The sequence below is a fragment of the Medicago sativa genome, chromosome 6, assembly GCF_051527215.1.
Source record: "Medicago sativa cultivar Bolivia chromosome 6, Bolivia_mono, whole genome shotgun sequence".
Classification (NCBI taxonomy): domain Eukaryota; kingdom Viridiplantae; phylum Streptophyta; class Magnoliopsida; order Fabales; family Fabaceae; genus Medicago; species Medicago sativa.
The window spans coordinates 68,964,368-68,990,540 of NC_140754.1; the positions used below are offsets into that span (position 1 = coordinate 68,964,368).

The 26,173-nt window shown below is 32.3% G+C and overlaps 2 long non-coding RNA genes and 1 pseudogene across 4 annotated transcripts; 2 read left to right on the top strand and 1 right to left on the bottom strand.

The window, feature by feature from the left end:
* Positions 1–1,977: 1,977 nt before the first annotated feature.
* LOC146916515 (uncharacterized) lies at positions 1,978–4,245 on the top strand. Of its 2 annotated transcripts, none has more exons than XR_015015090.1 (4): positions 1,978–2,227; positions 2,329–2,473; positions 2,706–3,232; positions 3,403–4,245. It is a non-coding gene; the product is annotated as an uncharacterized LOC146916515 (long non-coding RNA). The 2 variants fall into 2 exon arrangements; XR_015015091.1 differs by having other exon boundaries at positions 3,419–4,245.
* Positions 4,246–19,187: 14,942 nt separating this feature from the next.
* Positions 19,188–22,008, bottom strand: LOC146916516 (uncharacterized). 2 transcript variants are annotated; one of them, XR_015015093.1, is made up of 6 exons: positions 21,685–22,008; positions 21,516–21,601; positions 20,671–20,882; positions 20,071–20,317; positions 19,505–19,565; positions 19,188–19,421 (listed from the first exon to the last, which is right to left on the bottom strand). It is a non-coding gene; the product is annotated as an uncharacterized LOC146916516 (long non-coding RNA). The 2 variants fall into 2 exon arrangements; XR_015015092.1 differs by lacking the exon at positions 19,505–19,565.
* A 1,008-nt stretch (positions 22,009–23,016) lies between these two features.
* On the top strand, positions 23,017–24,846 carry LOC146916517 (protein RDM16 pseudogene; annotated as a pseudogene).
* The last annotated feature ends 1,327 nt before the right edge of the window (positions 24,847–26,173 follow it).

The following is a 26,173-nucleotide window of genomic DNA, read 5'->3' on the forward strand; positions in this document are numbered from 1 at the left end:
TTTTGTATATTATAAATACAATGTTAGTATTTTAATTTGACTAAATAAAATAAAAGATGATACCTTTTTTTTTGTTGGTATGATACCTTTTTTATGCCGATATTTTTATATGATTATGAGCACAAAAAAAAACATAGACCTCTATTGCCTATATATATATATATATTTCTCAAATGTATATATGAAAACAAAGTTCTTCAAAGCCAACTCTTGACACACGACACCATGGACCAAACCAAGCATTTTCATGCATTTAACATTTGTGGCGGTTATTTCTTTATTATAATTTTTTTATTTGGTCATGATGTATGCATTAAAATAATTTTACTATTCTAAGGTTTTTTATTTTCTCATTATGTAGGCATTAATTGGACCAAACACAAAATTTAATAATTATAACTAAAAAAGAAAATTGAATTTTTTTATAAATATAATTGTTTTAATCTTATTTTTATAAATAAATTGAAACAACATTCATCTTTTTTGTTGGTTTCTAAACAACATTCATCTACTTTAATAATTGTACCACTAAATTAATTTTTTATATGTTGAAAAAGTATAAATAAAGATAATTTAATTTTTTTAAAATTTAAATCATTTTTAATATACAACATGGTTAAAATAATTTTGTTATCTTTTAATTTTCTTAAGATTTTAAATATTATAATTAAATTCCTCAAAAAAATTATTATAGTTAAATAATTTTTAAGTCATATTAAAAAAAAACTTATGAAGGTAGACAAATATCTAAGAGAATCAGAAGCAATTTAAATGATAATATTGTGATACAAGCTTTCTAAACAAGTTATCAATTTGTAATATTTTTAATAAATTTTAATTTTAATGCGTACTCTCCTTAATGAGTAATGAAGTTTTCCTAATAAGTCATCTCGATATAATATATAACAGAAAATTGAATATTAATCAGGACATTCTCTTTACCATCGAATTTTAATCTTATTTACTAAAGCTTAACCCGTAAAGCTAACCCTAAACCTAATTTTTTCCCCCCATTTTTTCCTCCACTTTTCTAAGTCATTGGATCTTGCGCATTTAGGCGCCATTCAATTTTAGCCATTGATAATATTATATTTATCTCTTCTATTTTCCGAAACAACTATTTCCTATTTATCTCTACTTCCGAAACAAATTGGCCCTACAACTATTTCATATTTATCTATAGCCCTATTTTTCCGAAACAACTATTTCATATTTATCTCTTATGTTTTCCGAAACAACCATTTCATATTTATTTATCTTTTATCTTATCTTATTTACTAAAGCTTAACCCCTGAAGCTAACCCTAACCCTAATATTCCCCCCCCCCCCCCCCCCCCCCCCCCCCCCCACATTTTTCCCTCCACTTTTCTGAGCCATTGTATCTTGCACATTTAGGCGCCATTCAATTTTAGCCATTGATCATATTTCATATTTATTTCTTCTATTTTCCGAAACAACTATTTCATATTTATCTCTTCTATTTTCCGAAACAACTATTTCATATTTATCTCTTCTATTTTCCGAAACAACTATTTCAAATTTATCTCTACTTCCGAAACAAATTGGCCCTACAACTATTTCATATTTATCTATAGCCTTATTTTTCCGAAACAACTATTTCATATTTATCTCATCTGTTTTCCGAAACAACTATTTCATATCTATCTATCTATATATAAAAGTTAACCAGTAAGCTAATGTTAGCCCTAATTTTAACCTAAAAACGTATGCTAACTTTACTGTATTACCCCTGACCTATTTAATTAATTAACAGATAAACTTCAAAATCCTATTACTATTTTGTTGCTCATGAAGCTGATAACAAAACAACACAACACACGCGTTCACAACACATGCGTTTTCTCTTTCCCAAAACAAACACGTGTTTCTTCTTCTTCCTTTTATCATCATCACCACCGCCAACCCTCTCCCTCTCTCTCTCTCTCTTTCCTTTGTTTCTTTTTTTTTTTTCATTATCTTTTCAAGAATTGCTTCAAAAACCAATTGTGGTGGTGATTTTTTTGTAGCGGCTCACGGTGACGGTTTTGGTGGTGGTGATTTCCTATAATCAAATATCGAAACTTCCGAATCAGAATCAGCGCCGATCTTCTCCATGAAGCTTTATTCATCGCCGCCGTTCAACCTCATCAAGGCAATAAGCCTCTTCAAGTTTTCGTCAAAGAGAATGCTTCCATGCAACATCATTTTCAAGACCTTCGATCCCTCGGTATGCGTTTTTAGTTTCATTACGTTTTGATCGATTTTGGTATCGCGATTAGGGTTTTTGTATCGCCGGTGTTGTTTTGATTGATTTTTTCGATTTGATAGGAAAGGAGCTTGAAGAAGCTAGAATTCTTAGTGAAACGGCACGGTCGCGGAAGGATTTTTGGGGGAAATTGGAATTCGGCGAAATTGGAATTCTTAGTGAAACATGTTCTCTTTCTCTCAATTGAATCTTGAATTCCTCTTTTAGGTCATAATTTAGGGAATTAGTTCTATCAATTGAATCTGGATTTTTATCAATTTCAACTCTGTGTTTTTAGCTTACCCATTTGATAAAAAAAAAAAAAGTTGTTGGGATATATATGTGGTGCTCATCGGATAACAAAAAAAATTTGCGTTTTGAATGTTATTGCCACTGTGTTTGTTATGTTATTTTATTTTATTAGATTCTTTGGTTAATTGTTTCCTTCTATTTTTTATAGTTGGAAACTGCAATCTCTATTGGAGGGGTGGAACTGCACCATTACTGCTCACCTTGGATGTGTACGTTTTATTCTGGTCTAGGCTCCCTCAATTTTTGTTGGTTTTTCTGCTATCAATGTTGGTGATTATTTGCAACAAGTATCATGCAAGTGGTTAGTATTGATAGTGGCGACTGGATGTAGAATTTAGGTGTCTCATAATTTCTCAGTTTGTAGCAGCTGAGAAAGAATAAGACATGATGTTGGGATTAATTCAGGCTTCAATACCAAGTAGAAGTTTGGCTCTTTTTTCTACTGTGTGACAGGAATATATGTGTAATGAAGTGCGTGGGATTGCGTGTTTAAATTATCATCATCTTTGTACAAGCGATGCAGACATTTTACTCTTGGATTTTTGTTGTTGTTGTTTATGGCATAAGTTTTAATATATGGTGTGGGGATAAAGGAGTTAAGTTGCCCTGTTGCCTTTGTTGTTATAACACTATTAAGGAGGTAACCTCTTCCTTTTGCGAGATAAAGAACATGAGGTAACTTTATTTCCGATATTAGTTTTAACATTTGGTCTTTCAATTTGATTGTTATTATTTGTACCTTCTTTCAATTTGGTGTATAATTACTTTCATCAATAAGTAACAATATCATGTAAGAGATGAAGAACACCAATTTCTGTCATGAATTGATCTTTTTTTTAATTCAGCATATATTCATAACAGCCCCGACACAACTGCCTAAGAGGGCAAGGAATCATACAAAAAAGCTACAGGCAGCGCCAGCAGAAAATAGAAAACCCTAAAACAGAAGAAATGTCATAACAGCAGGACTTAGACCACTCCAAAGCTAGCCCATGCCAACACAAACTGCAGCAGCTACTGTCACAACCAGTAAGTGGCACCAGCCACAACCTCAGTTAGCAGCAGAAGAAGCAAGACAGCAGCCCAAAGCGCCCAAGCCAACCTGATGCAAAATTACCTCCTTAAACAATCTTGCGGGTTCCAACACTATCTAAAAAAGGCTTGCTGCAATTATGTACTTGATGACATTTACATCGATTGATTATTGGTAAATTGATCTTCCTGTAGTTGTTTAGGTTTTAAATTTTATTTTATATCCTCCTTGCAGTTATTGTATTGGTGACATATAGTGTACCTTTTGTTTCATATTTCAACCACGAGTAACACTCAATCTTTTACAAGTGTTAAAGGGACCCAAATAATTCTTTTGTGTGGTAGTGGATTTGTTTTATTTCTATTTGGCTGCTGAGATTTTGTTGTTTGCAAGGACTGCTCTGCTCTTTTGCTGAGTTTTCTTCATCTGTTTATTGGGGGTAGCAGAGTTTTAGATCAGTATTGGGGCTGTTTGGTGGTGTTACAAGGTTGGATTATTTGCAATTTGTCCAAATTTTTCCAGCAGCTAGCTTAGCTTTGGTTTTGGTTGTGAAGTTGAACATGTTCTTTAATGATAACCTCAAGGATATTGCTTTATAGTGTAATGTATCTGTTTGTGTAATTCTCGATATATATAATGCATTATTACTTTCTAATTCTTACTGTTCTAATGCATATGTTGCCTTAATTCTATTTTTTTAATTGAAAGGATTTTATTTTTATAGCATAAATCATTTGACTCTCAAATAGTTTATATCAAATGGTGTTTTCTCTCAAATAGTTTGATTAATTGAAGTTGCTTGCTGAATATGACAACTATATATCAAAACGAGAAAGATATCTATCGACTGGGAGATTATTTGGAGCAAGTTCTCAACCGGTTTAGTTGTTTGAGCAGCAGGTTTTGCTTCTGCCGTAATAGGTACTTACCGAGCAAGATCCTCTTATTGCGGATGGTCTAAATACACTTTTTCAGTGTAAAAAACGCTACTCAACTACTTACAAATTGAACCATGGATCTCTTTTTTAAATTATTTAACGTCTCAACCCTTTAAATATTGGAATACATCTTATATGATAGAAAGTTAATTTAATATAGGTTGATTTATAAATAATTATTTACTCAAATGTTAAATAGCACATTAGACCCGTGCGGCGCACGGGTCATAGTCTAGTAATTATAATTATAATAATAAATAAAAAATTTAATTTTTTATAACTACAATTATACATTAATAAATTAAAATAATAAGTATTATTAAAATAAAAAGGGAAAACCAGTTCATTTCTTTTTATCACAAGTTGATGTAATTTATTGATCTGTCTTTAATGTCCAAGATCTTATCTCTTTACCACTAGACCAAACATTTACAAATGTATTACATTAACATTAATATATCATCGGTTGATTTTAATTTTTTTTTTTTTGATATTTTATCTCATTCTTATGAGTGTGTTTCCATGGGTGGATGCACCATATGGATTTGGTGTGGCTATAGTCACACCAAATTTTTCCTAAAAATAAACTTACATGTGAAAGATGTCTACAAGATAACAGTAGAATTGCAAGTTTAAAAAAATTGGTCAAACCATTTGTGATTATATATACTTGGTGTTGTTATACATGCTTTTGCATCGACACCTACATGTGTTCACAGGATGGGTCACTTTTCATTGTAATCTATTACCCGATGCAATGAAGTTTCGTTAGGTTGGATCAACAAATCATTACATGTAAAAAAAATTTTAAAAAATATTTAAAATATATATAATTAAATGACATTCTATATTATAAAAACTTCAAGACTTAGACTAGATTCTATTGTTTAAAATTTGAACACTTGAATACAATTGAAACACTTTGAATCTCTATGACATGAACCGAGTATTAATAGTGTGAACACTAGGTTAGTGCTTAGAGGAAACACGCTGTATAAGTCAAGTACAATGTTAAATGAGCAAGGGTCGATACATCGCCGCCTGGATGCGGTAAAAAATAAGCAAGAGTCTCAACATCTATGTGAATGAGTGTGAGTAAATAAGTTAGTTCACGAGAGTATGACCCATTTTAGAACATGGAATAAAAGCACACTTGAAAATATATGGAAATAGTTGACTCTATGACTAGGAGGAAGGTTAATTTTATGTGCCAACAAGAAACTAAGTGGGTGGGTGAAAAGGCGAAAGAATTAGATAGTTCAAGATTTAAGCATTGATACACTGGAAAAGTTGGATCAAGAAATGGTGTAGGCATTATTGTGAATAAATAAGGGAAAAAGGATATTATGGATGTAAAGAGGATAGGAGATTGGATTGTAGCCCACAAATTTTTAGCAGAATTAGACATCTTTAATTATTATTTTTTGAAAGGAAATAAGACAACTTTAATGTTATTAGTGTTTATGCATCTTAGGTATGGTTGAAAGAATGTCCTAAAGTAAAATTTTGAAAGGATTTGAAAGGCTTAATTCAAGATATACCACAAGAAGAAAATATTTTTCTAGGAGGGGGTCTAAATGGGCATGTTAGGAGTCTTTGATAAGTTTTGAAGGTGTGAATTAGGGTATAGCCTCGGGGAGATAAATGCACAGGGTAAATTTATCTCAGATTTTTTGTTGTCTTCTAGTCTTACTTTAGGAAAACAAAAGGGAGTCTTATTACATACAAGAGTGAGATGTCATGTTTTCAGAGAGATTTATTTCTTATTAGTAATTATGACAATAAAATTTGATGAACTTAAGGTTTTACCTGGAGAGAGTTTGACTATCCAACATATAGTATTGGTTATAGATGCAAGGGTTAAGAGAAGAGGGAAGAGGAGATGCCACATTTGGGATACAAGGATCAAATGGTGGCATTTAAAGGATGAAAAACAAAGTGTTTTCCAACAAAAGATTTTAAAGGAAGGTTGCGTCAAGCTACATAGAAGCGAAAATGATAAGTGGAACAAGATGACATATGAGATTAGAAAAGTAGTAAAAAAGACAATAGAAAAACTAATAGGTTTTGGACCTAACTAGGAGTAAAGAATCATGGTGGCACTAACATTTTAAAATTAAAATGAGAATCAAAAGGGGATGTTTTAAAGTGTGGTATAGGTGTACACGTACAAATATTTAGGAAAATTATAAGAGAGTTAAGAAAGGGGAAAAGAAGGCATTAAATGCAACAAGAACACAAGCTTTTGATGGGTTATACCAATCCTTACACACCAATGAGGGAGAAAAGTTTATATATATTCTTGCTAGAGGACAAGAAAGAAAGAAAAGATAGATATTAGAGAGGCAGATATAAACTATAACTACTATCATCGTATTATAGAACACGAGGTAAAAGAAGTGTTGAAACGGATGAGACAATAAGGTAGTTGAGCTTGAAAATAAATCTATTGAAGTGCAAAAAAGTTGTGGAGAAATTTCATCCTCAAACCTGAACCCGTCCCCAACCTAAACATTTTCCCAAACCCGAACCTACTACTAGAAATTCATATCCACCATTTTTTATTAATCTAATCCATTTGAAGTAGGAAAACACACAACACCATATTTTATATCAAACGAACCTCTTCACAAAGTAATTAGTCAATTTTAAATTAGGGTAATGATTACAGTGATTAAAAGTTCAAAAATATCTCAAAAGTAGAGATAATATTTAGAGATTTGCATGTTACATATTAATATATTTCTACATTCGGTATAGGTTCGAAATGGGTATCTATATCTTTAAATACTTGCCAATCATAATAGGAACACAGGCTACCATAGATCTTATAAAAAAATCCATTTTCAAAAGATGAATTTGACAATAGTAAATATTTTTTTTTTAAATGTCAATGTAATATATTCTTGGGGCAAATATCATCATGTTGGAGAGATCAAAACAATTGCCCTTTTTTTTAATGACAAATGTTAGTAATTAGTTGTTAAATTAATATTACTCCTTTGTTTGAGTTTGACCCAGTACCTCTAACTCCTTATTCCTTAACTCAAATCATTTGAACTACTCAACCCCAAAAACAATTTATTAGTTAGGATAAAAATACCAATTTAAAATAAAATATAGTTGTAAACTATATATATACTTTATATTTGTAAAAGAAAATATTCCCTCAAAAAAAAATTGTAAAAGAAAAGAACTTGATACAACTATATAATATTATATTTTTTTTACAAAAACTATTAATATTAAGTTATATTTTTTGTCAAAAAAAACTATATAATTTATTTAAAGTTACTTTAAATTTATTTTGATTTATATATCAAATAACTTAAATACTCACAAACTTTATGTAAATTAATTTTCAATTTTAAATAATATTTTATTAAACATTAACGTTAATTCCTTGAGTAAAAAAATATAAAAAAAGTATGTTAATTTCCCGTGCTTAGCATGAGTATTCCGATTTGAATGATAATCTTGGTGACATGTTATTTTTCCAAGAAAGGGGAATACTCGCACCAACGCTTGATTCAGTTGAGCATGTTAATGAATATATGATGTCACTGATTCCAGGTGAAGAGAAAGAGTATTTAAGCTTTGATTTTGTTTGTCGATCGGGTGAAAATTCTGATGTCCAACGCGAGTGGTTAACAACGGAATTTCTTAATGGTATTAAGAGCTCTGGAGAGAAACATCGATCAGGCCAATGGATTGTGTAATGGTGCGAGGCTGACAGTTACACATCTAGGGAAGAGCACGATAGCTGCTACCCTAATTACAGGAAAAGGGACGGTACTAGGGTATTCATTCCCAGGATGAATCTTATTCCGAGTGATCCAGGACTACCCTTCGAATTCAGGCGCATGCAATTTCCATTGACGCTTTGTTTTGCAATGACAATAAATAAAAGTCAGGGTCAATCTTTATCTCGGGTGGGAGTTTATCTTCTTAAGTTCGTGTTCACGCATGGACCACTCTATGCCGCTGTCTCTCGAGTTACTTCTAGAAAAGGTTTGAAGCTGCTCATCTTGGATGAAGATAATAATGTTTGCAAGGAGACCACAAATGTTGTGTATCGTGAAGTTTTTCAAAAAGTATGATCATTGGTTATGTTTTAGAATTGTTGTTGCTATAATTTAGAAAACTAAAGTTGTGTATTGTTTGGAAGTTGTTTTTTTTTTTTAATTTCTTTGTAAGGCGTACTGGTCATTACAGGCCATGCAATTTCTATATAAGGAGATCCTCCTGCCATTGACTTTTAATTGATGCACTTTTCAGGTATAACAATACATAGAACTTTTTTTTATATCGTTGTTACCCTAAAATACAATATTTACATTAGACCATTGGTTTTGTAAAAAATAAAAACAAATAACAATCGGCATTTCTGTAGCCCAAACTATATTTATACACACCCGTAAAAAATTTAACGTTTGCATTCACAGACTAGGTGTATATATCTGACACTAGGCATGGCAATGGGGGGGGGGGGGGGGGGGGGGGAGACGGGTCTTACCTTCCCCGTCCCCATACCCGATTCTCATATACTTACCTGTTATTCTACCCATACCCAACGGGGATGAGAAATTGAATCTCATCCCCGTCCCCGACGAGTTCGGGTATCCCCACCCCATCCCTGTTCCCGCATTGAATAATTTTTTTAAATAAAAAAGAGAAGTTTTTTTGCATCCCCAAGAGAAATGTTGTAATACATTATCGAACAACACACTCACATTAACATTTGTTAGATGAAATGATTTAGTTGATCCTTTAAATATCAATTGTAGTTTTTATTAACATGACAATTATCAAACAAAATAACATGACATATCAACATAAAGTAATTTTTTACAGTTGGGACGGGTATGGGTTTGGGTTTGGGGTGGGTACCTATATACCCGTTACCCGTCCCATACCCGTGTTTTGAAATCGGGAAAAACCCATACCCATATTCAAACCCAGTAAAAACGGGGAAGACCCGTCAAATTGGGTTTGGTTCGGGTGGGTAACCGCGGGTATGGGTTTTCTTGCCATGCCTATCTGACACTGACTATTATATAAAAAAAAATACAAATTTTGTAGTTTTTATGATTAATAAAATACATTATGTCAACAAATAATAATATACAGTACGTCGGCGTATTTTTGCAAAAATATTACATATGTTAAGTTTAACAATGAGTACATCTTATACTACAAATAATTAGTATAAATATAAATCCAAATACTTTAATCGTTATGTGCAATGTTTAGATATTTCAAAATATATACAAAATTAACAAAATTAAGATGATATTTTTTTACATCAAATTTAAATTATAACCACACTTATAACTTTAAGATAACATAATATAAAATCTATACATTTGATTAAAAAAGTTTTTTATTTCCCGTGCTTGGCACGGGTCACTATACTAGTATTAATTATTTTTGTTGATGACAAAAGCGGTAGTAAGAGTAATAAGTATTTAATTATCAGTCTTTTTTTGGTTATAATTTAATTATGAGTCTAACGTATAAGAACTTAATTAATTTTTTTTTAATTCTGAGTCTAACGTATAAGAACTTAATTAATTTTTTTTATAAGTTATGAATGTTCTCATATGATATCTGCGCTTTTAATGAATTAATTAACCTGGCTAAGACTTAGGGGGAACTTACAGACCTCATAATTTGAAGTCAACAAGTTAGTTAATTAACAACAATTGTTCTATAAATACTTAAACTTGTCATCATAAAAAAAGGAGAGATTGTTGAACCAAAATGGGTTTTGTAAAATGTCTCTGAAGATAGATGATAAAAAAGTATAAAAGACGGCGTCTGAAACATCCATGCCAACTGATTGAATGTGCACACTCATGCATTCTTCTCAAATCCCAATAGTCATAATTTTAACCGTAAAAAATAGGATCCTTATTGTAATCCCTTTTAGGTTCTTTGTTTGTCATATCGAATCTTTAGGTGATTAACCGTTAGTAAAGAGACCAGACTCACAATGAATAGAGACTCAAAACCCTAAAACATTATTTCTCAATGACGGCTTCAGTAGTGAATTTGATTTTGCGTCCTTCATTTTATAGTCTGAAGCAGTACGGGCTTCATAATCTTGTTGGGCTTCAGAAAACAATATTGATCCATCAAATGATCTGCATTGCTGGTGTGTTAGATGAGCATTAATTTTCACCAATGTAGGAACTCTTGGGAGACTTCGTCAATGTTGTCCAGTCTCCCCAAATCTCTGAGTGTTATATGTTCAATGTCTTCCATCTCTTTGTCAAATGAGAAATCACTTAGACTTGGAAATGGAACAACTGCTTCTCGGATGACTTTATGAATAACTCTCTCAGTTTTATCGATGTCGAAGTCGAAAGACAAGGTACCTAAACAGTGAACTTGCACCAGGCATAAAACAAATCGCAAGGGTTTTAAGAAAATATTGTGATATTGAATGAGACTAAATAACACAAAAGGAAATAACAATATTTTTTTCGGTTTTGGAAATAAAAAAATGACTAAAAATTTAAAAACAAAATAAATTTAACCAAGATATTGTCCTAAATTAAATGTTTTTGGTATTCTTTTGAATAAGATAAAATAAAAACAAACTAAATCTAATATAACCTAGAAAGAAGGAAAATAAAAACTAACATAATCTAAAAGATTTGAAACGAACCTAATCCTAAAATATAAAGCTAACCTAGGAAAGGTAAGTTTATATTTTTTGTTTCTAATTTCCGTTATAATTTTCTGTTTTTATTTATAATTTTTTGATTTTATTTTAAGTTTAGTTTTATTTTTTGTTTTTAATTTTAGGTTAGACAAACAATAGAAAAATATATCCTAGATAGAACAGGAGGTGGATGGAGATCATCTGCCTTGAAGCTTTTATGCTTGATTCTTGCCTTGTATCACTAGCTTTCTGAATCAATAAAAGAGTGTACAAGGGTCTCTATTTATAGTACATTATTAATAAGGGGTTAATAGAAGAAAACTTGGCTTTTTCCACTATAACAATTTGAAAAACAAGCAATTTGCACTCCCTACCCGTAACACATACGTATGGCGCATGGAATGGGGTGCAGGGACGCATAAGGCAGCAACAAAACGATGTCTCATGCGGAGGGGCGCATGAGGTAGTGCCTGCTTTGCGAATTTTGCAGATTTCGTCCCTTTTAGAGCCTTCTTCCGTCTTGCAATGCCTTGGAACTTTAAATGAATTTTCTTTAACTTGTATTGTCTTCAAAAACCTTCTAAGAACCATTGATCTTCGATCTTTACATCCGCAATCCTTCATGTGATGTCTTGTTTGGCCGATTTACATGATTTCTCAATAAAATGACTCAAAACAACTTTGGAGTTGCAAGATTTAGGATAAAATTGAATTACAACGACTTGAACAAAAACAATACAAAATGTTCCTCAAACCATTGTCAACTCCTTTGAACGACCTCTTATTTAACTTCAAATACAAAGAAAATAACTGATCGAATGATCGAATGTCGAACTCATTGTGAGATGGTGGGAGTATTTCGTAATTTATGATAACTAAAGTTGTCAGCACCTCATTTTAAAAAAAAATATGAATGTTTACCATGTTTAATGGTAATACAATTTTTTCCTATGACTTATTTAACATCAATGGTAATATATATAATATAACTTATTGATCTTTATTATAGTCGATAGGACCCGTGTGTCGCACATGTAGAAAGTCTAATGATAATAAAGTTATAACTCATAAGTTTGCAAACCTAAAAAAAAATAACATAACAACAAAATTCATAGGAATTCAACAAAACCAATAAGACACTCAAAAAATAAAGCTATGCTCTAGTCCTCGACTTCTCCTTCACAATTGATGCTCCACCTGTTACTAGCCATGTCAATTGGAATATAATTTGCTGTCAAGTACGTCTACAATAAAAAACGTAAAGAAGATGTTAGTACATCTTAAATTCTGTTAAAAGAATAAGCCTTAAGTAGATGAGCACACACAAAACATGATTCAACATCTAAAGCATCACAACAATCATAACAATATAGTAATACACAATATAACATATGACAATCTCATTCTCAACATGCGTTATTAAAAATCATGCGGTCCATTCTAAATTCAGAAAAATATAAATTAAGATGTTAAGCTATATCTCATATGTTTCTTCAAAAAAAAAAAAAAAAAGCTATATCTCATATGCAAATTGTAACACCACCACTAGTTTAAATATCTTCATTGTGTGCATTCGGAATGAAAAGATACTATTAGGTGACTATTCAAGGTGGTTGTACAAAGAATTCTAAATTTACTCTTTTGAGTTCCAAAACTGAATTCTATGTTTCTTAGACAATATATCAAAGACATAGGTCAAAATTAACCTTAAACAACTATATGCCAATCACAAAAAAAAAAAAAATGTAGGTTATTACAACACTTTGTAAACATAATCATTAGGCTTCCACGACTATCAAATAAGTTGAAGGGTCAGAAAAATATATGGATGTGTGAGAGAAATCACAAGAATAAAAACATCATGATGAACAAAGAAAATCAAATGATTCAAAATAACCCCAAATAATTTAGTACCTAACTCTTATTTGCACCAGCATTCAATCATATTACAATGGAGGGTTTGATCCTTATCAGGACAAGGTATACGTTGAAAATACATGTGATAATCATGCTTTCCTGCAATATAAAATAAAAAATAAAGAAATATTTCGAAAAGAGGAGAAATGTTTGTATAGGATAAATACAAACGAAAATGAAAATAACCTACCACCAACATTGATAACAACAAGAAATAGAGAAACAAACAGGAGTATGGTGTAAACAAACTTGAGAATTCCAACCATTTTATTCGCCACTATTTCATGTAACAAATAAAAATTTGTTGATCAATTTATATAGTAAAAAATCTCCTGCTATGTTTACTTGCAAGAAACCCTTTATTAAAATTAAACTTAATTTTAAATGTCTCTTAAATACATTGATGTATTATGCTTGCTCCTTTAGCACATGTGATTGATCGTTTGATCTTACAATAAATAGGAAAGTTCACAAAATACATAATATTGTAAACGGGATTTTTTTTTATCGTAGAATAACACACCGATGAAAAAATAACAACTTTATGTATTAACCGAAAGTCAGATGTTCAAATCAATGAATGCAAAAATAAACTGTAGAATACCAACATAATTTATTTAATATAAGTTTTTTGACTATTATGTGTAAAAAATCCCATGTTATTTACTTCAATTAAAATAATTATCAAATGCTTATAAATTATATTAAAAAAATCATATTTTGCCTTTTTCTTCTCTCATTTGACAAATTCACCTTCTTTGCAAGTTGAGATAAAATCTTGATCATCATATATAGTTAAATATTTTTTCTACCATCCTTCATTTTTATTTTTTCTTTCATGATCTTTTCTTTAAAGGATTCTATTATGCTCTATAAAGTGTTTTTTTATTATATATATATATATATATATATATATATATATATATATATATATATATATATATAGGCGTATAATTTCCTGGTGTTGGTCGGGTTATATATAATATTATTATTTGTGTTATGTATAATATTCATTAAAAATTCATATATCTCAAAAATAATAAAAGAAAAAATTACTAATATTTTTTTTCTTTTGACAAAAAAAAATTACTCATTATAACTCATAACTTATTAGATGAACTATTAACACCTACCTATAATACAAAATAAAAATTACTACTACTTGGGGTGAGGCTTGCTTGTAACAAAGATTTTGACATAGTGAAATCCTTCATGGGGTGTGAAGGGCCTGGACTAGTCTTAGCTTAGAAGGGGAACCAATATAATTTCTTTGCGTCGTTTTGTCTTCCCTACTCTCTTTATTTTCCAGCATATCGTTCATACATTCATCATTGTTTTCCTAAAAAGTAAAAAGAACCTTAACATCTTTAAAATAACCGAAAAAGTCTTTAAAAACTTGAAACTAGACGCTAACACATTATTATTACTAGCGAAAAGACGGTATTTTTTTATGAAATTTATGAAGGGTATTTATTATGAAATTTTGATTTTAATTAAAACTAAAAATATAAATGTTTGTTGCTTTCTAGTTAAGACAAACCAAATTAAACATGATTATCTATTTCAATAACACCAACAATATAACAAAAAAATATAATCTAAATTTTTTTTTTTTTTTTGTGACACCAACAACAATCTTTATTATAGAAAAAGTTGTTTAAGGGTATAATTTGGATAATAAAAAAGTAAGTATAAATATACTAATTTAGTTTGTTATACTTTTTACATGATAAGGAAAACAAAATCAGACATATTTATAGGGAACTTCTACGGTACACTCACAAAGTGAGGTGTACCGGTACTCTCGCTTCATAATTTTTCAATACTTTATATTTTATAGAACATCATTTCGTAAGAAAAAACATCATTTCATTGTTTATAAGAATCATAGTAATTTTTTTTTACATATTATTGTAAAAAATAATCAATGTTCTCAATCATGAGTGATAAAAATTCAAAAAAAAATTAATTTTATTTCGTTGACACTTTTGATGAATAAGATTTAGTTATTATAATTATAAGTGATAAAAAAAATATTTTTCTTCAAAAAACAACTATTAACTATTAATTTAAAGAGTGAGTGTATCGGTACACTCAAATATATTGGATGTACCATAGAATTTGACAACAAATTAATATCAAACGAAATATAAAAATCCCACCCAATTAACGATAGAAAGCGAGGGAAGAGACGCGAGTATCTCCCAAACCCTAACATGGACGAGAGAGACAAATCTGATGGGCGAAATAGAGATTGACACTCTGAACGTGACTGCGCCCGTAACCATCACCGGTGCCGCCACGATTCTAATGACCACCGCCATCATCGAGCTGCCCGTAATCACAGAAAAGACCGACAAGGAAGCAGAGACAGAGATAGGGGATATGATAGAGACGAAAGAGAGGGTAGCAAAGGTAGGTCTAAGAGGAAAAATAGAGAACCTAGCGAGGATCGGGAGTTAGACGATGTTATACCCTAATTTTGGACCTAAAAATACTTGTTCAAAATTTTCTTTCATCTTTGATACATGTCTATTATTCTTGAAGAATTGCCAATTTGCTATTGTTTACACTGACATTTTACTCTGCTTTATCTCTCAACTTAGCTTTACAAATCTTTTCAACTGCGTATTTGGCCATGTTTTCTTGCATTCCAAGTCATCCAAAAACATTTTTCTTGCATTTCAAGTCATTTGAATTTGTCTCTGATCAATTGCATATTTCTCTGCATTTTATTTCAATGTTACTTGCAAAATTCATGAAAAATGGTATTTTAGTCATTTCCTGCATTCAAACTCATTTTGGCCCTTGAAAATTATTTGAATCTTTTCAATTGGTTTGTATAAGTCCTTGTTTCAATTCCATGTTAAAATCCATTTCAAAAAAATACATTTGAAGTCATTTTGAGTTAGTTTAGCCCCTAGGGGCATTTTAGTCATTTCCTATGTTAAAATTTCTTTCAATCTTTGAAAAGTTGTCCCTGAGTCCTTTCAATTGGTTTGAATGAATTTTTGTTTAATTCCATGTTAAAATCCATTTCAAAAATCACATTTGAAGTCTTTGAGTCAGTTTAGCCCCTAGGGGCATTTTAGTCATTTCCTGTGTTAAAATTCCTTTTAATCCCTAAAAATTGTCTCTGAGTCTTTTAATTTGCTTGTATAAATTCTTGCTTTAATTCCCTATTAAAAAACCGTTTTAAAAATTGCATTTGAGTCATTTTGAGTCATTTTAGTCCCTAGGGGCATTTTGGTCATTTCACACGAAATTTTGACGTAGAGAGGTTACTTTGAAGTACCTCATTTCAGTAATTGGTTCATTTTAGTCCGTTTTGTTATTTTTAATCGTTTCACTTTACGTTAATTTTCAAATTACCTTTTTTTAATACAACTTTAGTTAATTTTGCATTTTAGTCCTCAAGTTGTCAAAATTGCATTTTAGTTCATTTTTTGTCCAAGAAGTTAGTTACGCCACATGTCCTACTCCTATTGGTTCAAAAATTCACACATCACCTATATAATGGGTCCCATGGTCAAAGAGTCAACACACTAATCATTTTTCACAAATACACAAAAATCACAAAAATCAATTTTCTTTTCCCTCTTTCTTCTCCAAATCGCAAGCACCTCCATCACCACCACAACCAACTTTTTCCACCACCTCTAACCTCCATAACAAACTCTTTCCACCACCTCTAACCACCCTAACTAACTTCTACCACCACAACTTCATCTTCAACCTCTCTCTAACCACCACAATCTTCTTCCTCCACCATCATCATCAACAACATCCACCATTAAAATTCACCACAAAACCTCCATAACCAGCACAATCTTCATCTCTAACAAACTTCAACCACCACAATTAACCTCAAACCTCCACAAATCCATTACCAAATTCAAGGATTCATCCACTCATCAACACAAACCTTCAACTCCACAAAAATCACATCCATGAACAACAACCTTCAATCAATTCCATTGTAACCGAATTCAACAACGACGAACCGGAATCGGACGAAGGAAATGAATCCAATCGAAGCAAAGGAAGAAGAGAAACAACACCAAATTCGAATACATAAGAAGAATCCGGAGCCATTCAAAGCTTCGTCAAGCATCACGGTATTGTTCTTGATCCAAGCTTTTTATTCCACTCTTTTTTTTCCTCAAATTTGCGCGACTGTTGGCTTTAGAATCAGGTGGATTGGTTATGTTTTGAATGTTTCCGAGTTCATATTCGAAAAGAGGATAACGATCCGGTTTTAAAAGTGTAAAAAAAAATTCGAATCGGAGCTCGCCGGAATCCGGAAGTGTCACCGGAGTTATGAATTTTCCGGCGAACCTTTGAAGATTCCGGCGAGTTTGTTGAATTTTCCGGTGACATTCACAAGGTTGAAGATGAACATTTAAGAGAGCAAAATTTTTAGAGAGAGGGAGAACAAGAAGAAATGAGGTTTTCTACAGCAAAATGAATTTATATGCCTCCTTCATAAGCCCATTTTCGTAGCTAACAAGGCCCAGTACTCCTCATTCACTTCTGTTTTCATTTCTCTACAGATCTGCTCCCTGCACCCCCCCTGTCTGTGTGTTTGTGATAATTTCTTGCTGTTTACACCCCCCTGAACATGTGATTTGTTACTAAAAAATTCCAAAAAAATTGTGAATGTCTTTCTTGCTATTTTGATTGAATCTTGATGCTGTTTGCATGTAGAATCTTGATCAAAATTGTATGAAAAATATTTTGTGCTCTTGTTAATTCAATGTTTTAATTCTTGTTAAAATCTTGTTAAAAACTTTTAAGTGTTTGTGAACTTTTTCTTGTAGTAATTTTGGCACTTGAAACCTATCATTTGTGATGTGGTTTCATGCCAAAATTCACCTCAAGATTATTTGTGACCTTTCCTTACTTGTAGCTCACTTTTTGTTAATATTCTTGTGAAATTGTGGTGTGATTTTGAGCTTGGATGTTGGTACATGATTGTGGCCTTAGACGTATAATTTTGTGGAATAAATTTGCCTCTTAATGTGGTGTATGCTTGCTGTTTTGAATTAGATTTTTGTGGATCCTTTATGTTGTGAATAATATGAAATAAGCTTGAGAAATAAAAGTGCATAAAGAACTTAAAAACCTTATAAATTTTAGCATGGTTAAATTCTTTGATTCTCATGTTTTTTTCTTGAAACAAGTCATTCAAAACTTCTCCAATATTATGAGAATCTAGGCTTTAATCTAGCTTTAGTTTTTGCATTAAATTTCAAGTTCTTTTATCACTTTTTGTCAAGCTTGTTGGTTTACTTTTCTTGCAAGAAATAATAGTTTTACTATGCATTTTGTTGCTAATTTCTATTTCACTCATGCTACTAACCCTTCTTGTTTCATGTCTCATTCCCATAGCATTTCACATCATACTTTCATCTCTTATTTCTTGCACTTTAATTTCTTGCCGTTTAAATTCATGCAAAGATTAGAATGTAAAACCTAGGAATTTTGTAATTTTTTCTTATGCTTTTAAATTCTTGCAAGACCATAGCATGTATCTAGGGCATGATGTAAAGGACAATGGACTCTAATGATGTACACCGACACAAGCACCGACACATGCACACACACCACATAGATATTTTAGATGTATGTTTAGGATATGCATGCCTTAGATGTATGTTTACACTACAAAAAACGCGCCTAGATTGCGGCGGTTTTTGAGCTATTTTACGGGGGTTTTTAACCTCCACTGATTGTTTTGCGGGATTTTTGAAAACCCCCGCATATACTAATCCCACAAATTATCTGCGGGAGTTTTTAGTGATCGCTGGTATTCTGATCTAAAACCGCCGCAATATTTATGTTTTGTTTTGTGGGAGTTTTTAACCTCCTTAGATACATTGATATTTTTATTTTATTTTTTTGCTTGTTTTGTGGGAGTTTTTAACCTCCTTTGATACCAAGGTACTATAATATACATTTTCTCTGTTACATAATTTTTAATACCAAGTGACCGCTTGTTTTGTATTTATAAAATATACTAATACAAATCAACATTCATTTCAGTAAAAATAAAATAAGAGTCATTAAATGTACTAATAAAACTCAAACATTCATTTCAGTAAAATTACAATGAGTATCATAAAATGTACTAATACAACTCAACATTCCTAATAAGCCAAAATAAAATTTTATACTAAATAAAATAAAAAACATTCCTCAGCATTAAATGATCATCCTCTCACAATCTTGCATCCATGGGTGCTAATTAGGCTCTGTTGCAACAGCAGTTACCAAAACAACATCAGGACTTAATCTCTACCACTCCTACATAAAAAATCAGAAAATTATCATAAACAAATGAAGGGGAAAAGTAATAAACTCTAAAATAAACCAGTATGGAACTCAACTGCAACTAGCAGGTTTTGAACAAAAAACATGGACCAACAAAACAGTCCAAATTTCACACCCCTAGAAACAAAACAGCAAACTCAGTCCAAATTAACAAGCTCAAAGAAAGGAAAAAAAACACAATACTAACAGCTACATAACCATCACAAGTTGAGTCAAAAAAAAAAAATGAACTAATGTCTGCAAAATCAGACCCGTGGACAACAAAATAAAACTTAAACCAGAGGACATAAACCTGCACAAAACTAGAAGAAATCGAGTAGACCAATACAACAAACTACGACATAAATCTGAACCCAAAAAACCATAACTTCATTGTTATATTTTGCAGAACAATTGTTTCAGTGTAGCTGTGCACCTCCGTCCTCTAATTTTGACATCGTACACAATATGAGAATTGAATAGCCACTATCCAAGCTTTAACCCGTCTAAATTACCAAAACTATCAAATAATAATCTATGTGGCAGGGGGCTTTGAGCATTTGTTATTCCATATTTTGGACTCAGATTTACATACAAACATGCTAATTGCATAGAAAGAAAAAGAAAGAAAAAAATGGCATACCGGCAAAACTTCATTGGCCATGTCAAGCACAACAGCATTAGCATCAGCAAATGGAAACAACCCTGCTAATGAACCTCTCCCAGCCATCCGGAAGCGCCCTGAGTTGTACAAAAACTATTAAATCAACTCCTCCAGCTTCTTCAAACTTAGCAGATATCCCGGTCCCAGTACCAGCTCCTATTATAGGAATTCCATTATCTATTTGATCTTTAAATTGTTGCAATATTAGCTGTTTTCTCCAAAGTTTCTGCCAATAGAAATGAAAACAGTACTTACAAAGTAAGTCATATAGCCAATTATTTATTCCAAATTCAACAGAAGTTTAACACAAAAAGAAGCTATTGGCATTGAGTAAATGTTTTTTTAGGTCAATATCCCAGCACTAACTAAATTTCAAGGAAAAATTAACATGGATAATGTGGAAAAAAGCAGAGAAAACAATTCTTCAATGCAAACGGTAGCCATTGTTGTAAAAGAATATGCATATTATTTGAAAGGCTGGACCACTAGAAAGTCCAAATTTAGTCACATCTATAAGTGTCATTAACATATTACTTGTGAACAAGAAAAACATAATGCAAATCTAAATGAAATGATAACCTGGTTTTGCATCTGGGAATTCGCTAGGTGCATAGACAATGGTCCCAAAGCTTGATTTTTTCGAAACAGAACCCTCATGAACATTTTGGACAGTTTCAGGAATGGCTGCTGGTAGATGAGTAGATAACAGTTTTCGGATTAACCTCTAAATACGCATCAACTAGTGTGTTCGCAAATTCAAGGTCATTAATATGATGGGGATACACCTTCACCTGCACAATACACAACTTTAGACCTTAAGAAGTTCTTCCTAGAACCAAGTAAACTAAAATCATAGAAAACTGAAACTTTACAGTTCACAGTTATGTTAAATAACACTGTTGATAAATTATAGTACACTGTTTTTATTAATCAAAATACTTTTGTTCTTTTGGTTGGACACTATTCCATATTTTTAAAATAAGAACTATTCATATTGCTGATATTACCAAGAGTACAATGAAGTTTACAAGCTAACAAAAAACAAAAACCGCAGCCATAAACATGTTCAACTAAAAAGTAAAATCTTGAATGAGTTCATAATGAATCCAAAAGCAAATAAAATAAGCACTCAGGTGAATCCAATTGCTCAAGATTTAATTCAAACAGTAAAAAACAAATAAAATATAAACAAACAAAAATAACTACTAAATCGATATCAAAAATCACTCTCAACATGGATTGCAACACATATTAAGAAAAATGTGATGTTTGCGAAATAAAAATGACTGAGTCCTAATTTGAATTGCATAAATCAATTTTTCTAAAATCATGCAAGAACATTTAAGTTGCTTTCTTTCCCATTAGGAAAAGACATTCAATAATGAAGTAAAGAAAAAAATAATTCCATCAAAGAAAGGTAATACCAACAGTGATCGGAAGTATCAATAACCATGTCTGAAATTCCCAAGATTCTTCCACCAAATCCTTCAAATCTCAAAACCTACCAAATCTGCAACAGATCATAGCAACAAAATCAACAACAAGCATAAAGCTTATTTCTTTCAAAGAAAAAAGCATAAAGATTAGTAAAACCTGGAAATATTTTGAATTCATTGAGTTGAGCTTTCGAATCAAAGATGTCAGGGAGAGATACAGCTGGATCTGAAACAAAACAACAACAGAAGAAGACCGATTTAGCTTTGCATAGAGGCGATTGAAGGAAGTTTTGCAAAGTGCGGCGACAGAGATCTCATAGATAGTTAGGATGTGAGATCTGAATCGAACGGCGAAGGTAAGGGATTATTTTGGAAGCGATGATCATGATGATGGTAGGTCTCTGAAGAGTTGAGCCATGTGAGAGAGAGAGACCTAATTTTATTTTGTTTAAGATGTGGGTGAAACGAAAAGGGGGAAAACGAAAGTAGAGAGCGCTCACTCAATTTTGTATAATTGTGGGGTTTTGTTTTGCCAATTTACGGGGGTTTTAGAACCCCTTGAGTTTAATTAAAATTTTTAACACGCCGCTCACAAATACCAAAATTTACCTCAATTTGTGGGAGTTTGGATAAACCTCCACTAAAAAACTCCCACAAACCAGCGCATTTTTTGTAGTGTTAGGGAATGTATGCTTAGATGTATGTCTAGGAACTTTGAAACTTAGAAAAAACTCTCTTTTCCAAAAAATATGAACAAACTTCACTCAAATGATTTTCAAAATAAACCTTGGGATCAAAATTCCATTGTATTTTTTCCTTTATTTTCTTAGATAAAATCTTAATGAATTTTAATCATACTTTGACTTTCTTTTGCAAAATAACTAATTCAACCTCACAATTTCACAATCTTATGCCCTTGAGGCCTCTCTCCCTCATTCTTCAAAATTCCAATTTTCAAACTTAAAATCAACCAACAAAAACAAAAAATATTTTTGGAAGAGAACTACGGTGGATTTGATCCCTTAAAAGGGTACGTAGGCAAGGAACCAATATTCCTTCAATTCAAATAAAATAAAAATTCAAACATTCTTCTCCCTCCAATTCTTCACTTAGTAAACTTTAGGTGCAAATATCACTTTTCAAATAGCATTTAAAAATAAAGCGCGCGCGTAGAAAGTAAAGACGGTTCCTATAGGATACTATAGTCGTTATGGGTGCCTAACACCTTCCCGTAGCGAAAACAACTCCCGGACCTTGATTCTCAAGGGTTTTGCTTATTTTTTCCCTTCCCAAGAAAAAATGAGATATCAAAGGTTAAAAGGTTCAAACGTAATCAATGTTTGACACCCGAAAACCAAGATAAAACAGACGATAAGAGAATTAGGGTTTCTGAAGCAAAGAAAAAACGTAGCAGATTTGGGGATACAGTGAAGAAAGAAGACGATTATTATGATAATGAAGCTAGGGTTAAGGAGGAAGTTATACTAACTTTGAAGCTGTCAGACGTGCTCAGGAGCTTGCTACCAGGATGGGATTCCGCCATGATCCACAATCTGCTCCTCTAATCAATATGTTTCTCGGCTAGATTGCTACACCGGACATTACTATCCCTCGGAATTCAACCAAGACTCATGTTCTTCGTCTTGACGACCAAGGACGTGAAATAGATGAACATGAAAATGTTGTTAATGCAACTAAGGCAAGCAGCCTTAGCACATTAAAAGTTAACATTAATAAACAGAAGAAAGATGCATTTGAAATACTAAAACCTGTATTGGATATCGATCCTGGATCTAATCCTTATTTTGATGAGAGAATGGGTATCGACAAAACAAAGCTCCTGCGGCCTAAGAGGATGAATTTTCTGTTTGTGGAGGAAGGAAAATGGTTAAGAGACGCTGAAGAGTAAATTTGGAGAAGCTCAAGCAAAAGAGCAGAAGGCCAAACAAGCACAACTAGCAAAGGCAAAGGCTGCTCCTGATATCAATCCGAACTTAATAGAAATTACAGCGAGAGTTGTAATGAAAGTAAAACTGAAGGACCCAATTCCAGACATTGAGTGGTGGGACGTGGCACTTCTGCATCCTGGAAATTATGGTGACATTTCCAACGGTACTATAGATGAAGGCAATCTAAAAATGGAAAAATTTGACTTTTATGTGGAACATCCTCGACTTGTTGAACCGCCTGCTGAGCCCGCCTCTCCACCACCTCAACCTCTCAAGCTAAATAAAAAGGAGCAGAAGAAACTAAGGACCCAAAGACGTATAGCTAAGGAAAAAGAGCGACACGAGATGATTAGACAGGGTGTCATAGAACCGTCAAAACCAAAGGTCAAGATGAGCAAGGTTGTCAAAATCGGGACTTTACTTCAGGTCGAAAGGGAACCGCAAAATCGGGACTCGAAAAATCGCAATTAAAATCGAAGGATATTACTCAAGGACTTTTGTAGAATCGATATATCAAATTGTAAAATCGCAATCAAAATCGATGGATTTTACCCAAAAAAATGAATACTAAATATATGTTATAAATGGTATATAGTCTTAAATGACTTAGTTTATAAGAAATCGTAAAATCGCAATCAAAGTCGATGGATTTTGTCTATTTTAGGATTCTATTATGGATTTTAGTCGTTGAACGTGAAGAAAGTCGCAAAATCCTGAATTTTTGCATTTAAGTCGGGATTTTGACAACAATGAAGATGAGTAATTTACATAAGGTACTAGGGACTGAAGCAACTCAAGATCCCGCCTGGCTTGAAAAGGAAGTACGTAATGCAGCTGCTGAGCATGGGCAGGCTCACATAGATAGGAATATTGCACGCAAGCTTACTCCTGCTGAGCTGCGTGAGAAGAAGGAGAGGAAGTTGGTTGATGACCCGAATACATTGGACACACTTGTCTCACTTTACAGGGTAAATGACCTCTCTCATCCCAAGGCCCGCTTAATTAAAGTTGATGCTAATGCTCAAAAAAATCGTTTGACTGGATGTGCGGTGATTTGTGATGGTATTAGCGTTGTTGCGGTTGAAGGTGGAAGCAAGTCGATTAAGAGGTATGGGAAACTTATGCTTAGACGTATCAATTGGAGCGATGTTTCAAAAGAGAAAGAAGATGATGAAGATTCAGACGATGCCAATAAATGTATTCTGGTGTGGCAAGGAAGTATTACCAAATCGAGCTTCAATAGGTTCAGTGTTCATGACTGCATCACTAAAGCAGCTGCTCGTAAAGTGTTTGTGGATGCCGGGGTTCCTCATTATTGGGACCAAGCTGTCAACAATACAGACGACGATGCTGTTGGAATTGTCTTCTAATGTTTTTGGTAACATTATTAGGATGCCTATCCAGTCTTTTGGTGAGTTAAAAATCTTAGGGCATCATGATATAGTGCAATGTTTCTAACTATGTAAACTACTTTTTCTTTTTTATGAGTACTTTATTTCTCACTATTGTGTTTCATGTCGCCAATGATATTATATTGGTCCAAAAAAAAAATATGAAACGAAATATTTGGTCGATAATATATATTTAGTCTCCTGCACACCTCAAATAGTATTACCTAGAAACCAAAAAATACTGGACAATGTAGATGAAAACAAGAGAACCGTCTACGCTAAACACTCACAGGGCAGCTCTCCTTTGGCAAGTCAATGACTAATATATATATATATATATATATATATATATATATATATATATATATATATATATTAAGCTTTAGTGAAATACAATACCACCATTACTTGCCAAAAAAGACATGCCCAATGAGTATATTGCTTACTAATATATAATAGTCACTCTCTCACTTAATATACAATTTTTTCCAATGACTTATTTAACATTAATGGTTATATATAATATAACTTATTGATCATTATTACAATTGATGATAGGTCATCTTACGTTATTCTTAGCATGTTTTTCAGTCTTTTTAGTAGGTTTTACAGCAAGACAGGGGTGTATTAGAGTAATTGCCTATGATTTTGTGACATTTGTAATGTTTTCTATAATTGAGTATGTAATCAGAGATTTCCCGAAACATAGCAATCTTAGGGTGTTCTTGATGTAATTCAAGAAGAAATCATGCAAATCGGCAAAGCAAGACATCTGGAGATTTATGCGGTCCTTTGGAAGACAAAGATTGAAGATTCAAATGGCCTCAGAAGACGTTACAAAGGGAGGAATTTTGTTCCCAAGTTCCAAGACATCTTACATTGAAGAAAACACTAAAACGGACGAAGAAAAAGGAATTTCAGCAATGAATTTACATTGAAGCGCCAAGGCTCTTTTAAAAAGTGCCTGGCGCATGGCTCTGCAAGCCTAAAGCGCTTAGGCACATGGAAAATGCGCCCTGCGAATGGTGACTTGCGAAAAAAGTCACTTTTTGTGACTTTTTTGCCCCTAGAGAACCCATATTTTTATCCCAAGTCATGTGGAAACTTTCCCTATAAATACCGCCTTCCTCATAGAGCAGTTCAAGAGGAAGGCGATTCTAGAAGCCATGGAGGAGTTCTATATTCTCCTATCTTTTCTAAGGTGTGTATTTATCTTTTTGTATGTTGTCTTTAATGACCTTGTGTAACTAAGTAGTTATAGAGTAGAGTTCTAAGATGAACTTCTGTTTATTTTGCTGGATAATTC